Consider the following 6,000-nt stretch of genomic DNA (forward strand, 5'->3'; position numbering starts at 1 on the left):
GCACGTTTCACAATCAATTTGTCTACATCTGCACAGTAGTCCCTAGCTAAAAGTTCTGCTCAAAGATGTTTATATTAATATGCTGTTACGGATCTCTGAGCTAAAATGAATCCCGTACTGAAAACTAACCAGGAATCGTTCCAGAAGTCTGTCATGCTATAATTTATCAAATGCAATGGACTCACCTTTTACTATACAATATTTCTAATCAATTTTCCTTTTGATCTGGCATAAATAATCCATGCAACATAATTTGAACACAAGTTTCAAATTGGTACCCTGTCTGCAATATTTTGTCCGTCATTGCAGTTGTCATCTGATCAGGGTACTCATCATTTTGAAAAACCAATAGGCTGTAGAGAATCGTTATTTATTGACATTTTCTGAGAAATTGTATGTTGTTTTATAGACTTTATGTGATTAAATTAAATTCATAAATAGGTAAAATTTTTATACTGATTTTCAAGAATAACCACGTGCTCTGAACTGTTGCGTGACATCATGAGTTTCTCACGAGAGACTGTGCGAGATGTTGCGGTTTGATACTGTTAGTTAAACAAATGGGGTTTCGCCATAACTAAATGAATGCGACCATCAGAAAATAAAAACAGTGTCATTTAAGTTATGTTAGCCAGAACTAGATAGTCCCCATTGTCAATGACTGACTGCGACTGGGAGGCGACTGTCTGGTCGACACTGATGATTAAGCCTTCATTGAAAACACAAATTTGTGTGCAATATTAAAATCAGCACTATTATATTACAAGTTACAGGTTAAAAGATGATAAAACAGATATTTCAGGTTTAAACAATCTAGGCCACTCCTAAACTCATTAAGAGTAGCACTAGATTTAACATGATGTGGTAGGTTGTTTCAGAATCTAATGGTTCTTGGGGGAAAATTGAGTTCTTGTGATAATGGGTGCGAGAGGAGGGAATATAAAAGTGAAGGTCCTGAGAGTCTAGCCGGTACTGGTGATCTACAAAAAACAACAACAATGGAATGACGGATTTTATATAAAAGAATCAGGGATGTAAGGATGTGAAATTTCTCCTTGTTTCTAACGTTTGCCAGTACAGTTTAACATTTCGTGATGCTTCATCTACAGACATACTTGATTTGAACATATCTGGCGGCAGCCTTTCGTACTCTTTCAATTCCATATGTTAGAGACTGTGAATGCCAAACAGTTGAGCAATATTCCAATTATGGTTAAACATGTTTTATAACGGAGTTTTCTTAAATTGTACATTTATCATTTGTTTGATCATTTTTTCATGTATTTTAGGGTCTTGTTTGTCTTTTTTGTGATCTACACTGCTGGTTCGCCTAAATATTAAGCATTTTTAAATTCATGGATATGTAGCTTATAGCGAAAAGCAATGTTGTTTTTTTTTTTTATTTCTTTTTATATACCCTAAATCACTTCGCATTATCGGAATTTTAACTCCTTTGACCGGGTCTTTATGGAGGTACCGCTAGAGAGTCTCACAATCATGCATGATATTTATAGTGAGATAAACTACTGTATCATCAACAACGAGTCTTACGGTGCTTTTAGTGAGCCTGGCAGGTGACGGACATGTTAAGAAAAGGCAAGGCCTACAGACATACCCTTGCGGTACCCTTGATACAAATGTGGCATATCTGTTTGAAGACCTTTTGTGTTCGTATTGTATTTAAAGGAAATATTTAACCAACATGGATGTTTTTCTATATATACCTAATTGAAATAGCTTGTAGACCAGACGATTGTGATCGACTTTGTCAAACGATTTGATAAAGTCCATTACTATTAGGTCTGTCTATTTACTAGCTTCAAGGTAATCAAAAATTCTTGACTAAAATTTAATAATTGAGATTCACAACTGTGCCTTTATCGGAAGCCATGTTGGAAGGAATTAATCAAGTTTTATTATCTAGATGATTAATAATATTTGATACTAACATGCCCCATCAGTTGGAGGCAATTGCAAGTAAGAGAACTGGTTTGTGATTGCTGGCTTTGCTTCATAGGCCCTTTATGTATACAGGGACAACAATAGCCGTCCTCCAATCTTGTGGAACACTGCTGGTACCAAGTGAAGACATGTAAATGTTAGTCTCATTTTTATAGAGGAGCAATGTTTAAGCTGTGGGCGGACATTGTGTTGTAAGCTGTTTCTTTTACTTTCCTGTTTTTTGGGTTTTTTTTCAGTTTTTTGTTTATTCCTCTTCTGATGAATCTAAGTGATTTATTTGCTTTTGATGTGATGTTATCAACATATTCTGACCAAATGAGATACATGTATTTACTTAGTGTGACGCTCAGATATTTAGCAGCGTCTCTAGTTTTCAGTGGGAGAGAGAGAGAGGCAGAGAGAGAGGCAAGAGGAGAGAAAAAGACTTATTATTGTAAATAATTAGTTCCAGTCTTATCAACGAAATATGAAAGAAAAAGTAAGCATATTACATGATATTCAAACGATGATGTGAACTTCTATAGATGACAATTTTATTATTCACACTTACTGCATATGTGTCACACGATGGACAACAATATTGCATGCAGACATAAAATTAGCCTTTTTCTATATTGTTTGGGGCGACTGAAAATTAAAGAAAACTTAAGAAATCGGTTGAAAACATATCAGTTGAATGACCTCAGTACAATGTAATACAAAACTGCCATACGAATAACCACCTGCGGTTTATTTCACTATTCATACGGGATCGTACGATTAGCCACTTCCTCTAGCGTGTCACGGACGTATCCGAATGATGGCGGTTGTGTCACTGAAAACCCAAAGTAACATTTTTTATATCCGTCTCCATCGGTGGAATCTATCAATTTACAAGTAAATTTATCCAGCCAATGTCTTCGTGAACGGATGTTTTTAGCATTGCTGTAGAAAATGACCTTCCTATAACTTTCGTACGTAATCTTAGCTGGCCAGTATTATAACTTTACGATAGTGATGTAATAAACAATTAAATTACCAAAAAATTGTTGCTGCATTTCAAAAACATTTGTATGTCTGCAGCTGAAATTTCTAAGACAAATTCTGTTATGCTGCTTAAGTATACTGGGTCAACTAAAGAGTGTTTAAGGGGTCTACTCTGGTACTGTATTATTTGGAAAAAAAAAACAACAATAATACTAGAGGTACTTTGAGAGAAAAGCGCATGTCTCCTACATTGCCTAATCTTCTGATAGTAAGTCTGTCTTTGTATACTGTTTACGTGTTGGAGTAAGCGGCCTATTGGTAATTCACATGTTGGAGTAACCAGCCTATTGGTTATTTGTTTCAAGGGCCATAATTCCGATGTGCCTAGGCCGAGGTTAGCAAGGAAAAATGTGAAGTAATACCATAAAAACTGGGATGTTGGTTGCGTATCACGTGCCATACAGTTTTGGCAACATATTGCAATATAGTCAAAATAATTCAACGTTCAGATGATATATTATTTGTGACAGGCAATCTTAACTTTGAAGGACCAAAATAATGGGCCATAAATCACATTACACAGTCATGTTTTGTTTGTTTGTTTTGGGTTTAACACGTTTTTCAACAGTATTTCAGTCATGTAACGGTGGGCAGTTAACCTTACCAGTGTTCCTGGATTCTGTTTCAGTACAAACCTGTTTCGCAAGTAACTGCCAAATTCCCCACATGAATCAGAGGTGGAGGCCATTCAGTCTTTAATATTATTGCAAAAGGTGTTAAAAGTCAGCCCAAATTAATAGTTAATACATTGTCAAGCAGAATTCGGTTAGAGAAGAATGATGCATGTAAAGTCAGGTATTCTCTGAGGTCTGAATTTCTCTGAAGTTTATATGATCACGGTTCTGCAATATGTTTCTAATTTAATAGTATACTTCAGTATTTAATCATTTACATTTTAAACATATATTTAATTTTTTTTTCTTGACACTACATGTTATCCAAACCACATTGAAAATAATGGTTTCAGACACAGTGCGTTTATCAAATAGTCATGGAGAATATACAATCAGCCGAGGATCGAACTCACAACCCCGCGATCCGTAGACCAAACCCTCTACCAAGCTAAGCAGGCAGACGTTTACACAGTCATGTAAAGTTATTGGTTTTATTGCTTTAACATATCGGCGTGTAGACACATGGTAAACGTAAATCGGTGTGTAGTATGTACACAGGTTTAAATCACCAGAAAATTCCTAATTTTGGACATTATTTAATTAATTTTACATAAATCCATGAGGAATTAAATTTGATCCTTTCGATACATTGTTTTTTTGAATGTATGGCCAATTCGTGAAATAATTGGCATTTAATACCTATAGCAAGTAAAGCGTCAGCAGTGATGAAAATTTCATCTGGAATTGCTTCAATCATTTTGGTCTTTCGAGTGTTTGACGCAAGTGGGGAATTCATCATATTGCCCATATATGAAAAAATTATTTCAATATTTCCTAAGATGGCGTCAAATTAGTTGCAATATATCGATATAATGTTTATAGTGACACCGCTACTTTAAATGTATTTTAAACAGAGCACCGCTTGGGGTGCTGACGCTCATCTGATTTTTTTTGTGTAATAGAAATATTGTCCTACCCATGATTTTCTAAGTCCAAAAAGGGCCTTCATTCTTGCAAAAGCAGGATAGAGTTATGTTTCTTGATGTACAGTGTCCACTTATGATGGTGAAAAACTGTTGCAAGTTTTAAAGCAATAGCTTTGATAGTTTATGAGAAAAGTTGACTTAAAACATAATACTCAACCAAGAAAATGATTTTCTAAGTCCAAAAGGGGCAATAATTATTGCAAAAAGCAGGATGGAGTTATGGTTGCTTGCTGTACAGGGTCAGCTTACGATGGTGAACAAGTGTTGCAAGTTTCAAAGCAATAGCTTTGATAGTTTTAAGAAAAAAGTTGACCTAAACATAAAACTTAACCAAGAAATCTGATATTTCTAAGTCCAAAAGGGGCCATAAATCTTGCAAAAGCAGGACGGAGTTATGTTTCTTGCTATACAGGGTCAACTTATGATGGTGAACAAGTGTTGCAAGTTTTAAAGCAATAGTTTGATAGTTTAGGATATAAAGTGACCTAAACATAAAACTTAACCAAGGAAAACTGATTTTCTAAGTCCAAAAGGGGCAATAAATCTTGCAAAAAGCGAGATGGAGTTATGTTTCTTGATGTACAGGGTCTGCTTATGATGGTGAACAAGTATTCCAAGTTTCAAAGCAATAGTTTTGATAGTTTAGGAGAAAAGTTGACCTAAACATAAAACTTAACCAAGAAATCTGATATTTTCTAAGTACAAAAGGGGCCATAAATCTTGCAAAAGCAAGATGGAGTTATGTTTCTTGCTATACAGGGTCAGCTTATGATGGTGAACAAGTATTCCAAGTTTCAAGCAATAGCTTGATAGTTTAGGAGAAAAGCTGACCTAAACATAAAACTTACCAGGCAACGCGACGCAGACGCCGACGCCGACGCCGACGCCGACAACCGCTCAAGTGATGACAATAACTCATCATTTTTTTTCAAAAATCAGATGAGCTAAACAAGAGCACCGCCTTGCGGGTGCTGACGCTCATCTGATTTTTTTTGTGTAATAGAAATATTGTCCTACCATGATTTTCTAAGTCTAAAAAGGGCCATCATTCTTGCAAAAAGCAGGATAGAGTTATGTTTCTTGATGTACAGTGTCCACTTATGATGGTGAAAAACTGTTGCAAGTTTTAAAGCAATAGCTTTGATAGTTTATGAGAAAAGTTGACTTAAACATAATACTCAACCAAGAAAATGATTTTCTAAGTCCAAAAGGGGCATAATTATTGCAAAAAGCAAGATGGAGTTATGTTGCTTGCTGTACAGGGTCAGCTTATGATGGTGAAACAAGTGTTGCAAGTTTCAAAGCAATAGCTTTGATTAGTTTAAGAGAAAAAGTTGACCTAAACATAAAATTTAAACCCAAAAAAATCTGATATTTTCTAAGTCCAAAAGGGGGCCATAAATCTTGCAAAA

Source organism: Mercenaria mercenaria, chromosome 5 (genome assembly GCF_021730395.1).
Source record: "Mercenaria mercenaria strain notata chromosome 5, MADL_Memer_1, whole genome shotgun sequence".
Classification (NCBI taxonomy): domain Eukaryota; kingdom Metazoa; phylum Mollusca; class Bivalvia; order Venerida; family Veneridae; genus Mercenaria; species Mercenaria mercenaria.